Source organism: Myotis brandtii, unplaced genomic scaffold (genome assembly GCF_000412655.1).
Source record: "Myotis brandtii unplaced genomic scaffold, ASM41265v1 scaffold871, whole genome shotgun sequence".
Taxonomy (NCBI): Eukaryota; Metazoa; Chordata; class Mammalia; order Chiroptera; family Vespertilionidae; genus Myotis; species Myotis brandtii.
The window spans coordinates 323,564-323,856 of NW_005371555.1; the positions used below are offsets into that span (position 1 = coordinate 323,564).

The 293-nt window shown below is 64.5% G+C and overlaps 1 protein-coding gene across 1 annotated transcript in view; it reads left to right on the forward strand.

Annotated features, from left to right (window-relative positions):
* Nucleotides 1–293, forward strand: part of MOB3B (MOB kinase activator 3B) — a 214,429-nt gene that overhangs the window by 322 nt on the left and 213,814 nt on the right. The gene's annotated exons all lie outside the window — the stretch shown is intronic.

The window sequence follows — 293 nt, forward strand, 5'->3', positions numbered from 1 at the left end:
GTGGCGGACCCCTCTTCCCCGCCTGCCCACGGCTTGGCTCCGGGCCGGCTCCTCGCGCGTCCTTCCTGGTCCCCACCCTGGGTCCGGGGCCTGGATTTTAAAAGATTTATCAACATAACCCAGCTTCTTTCGGGGTACAAGTCTGTCCCCGAACCCGGCGCGAGTCGCAGACGACTGCAGGGTGCGTGCTGGGCTGTGGGTGGCGGGAAGACAAACTTTTACAAAAGTGCGCCGGGCAGGGGCGACGTTTGGGGCGCCTTGATTTAGCAGGAGGCTCGGCGTGGGGCTGCGGA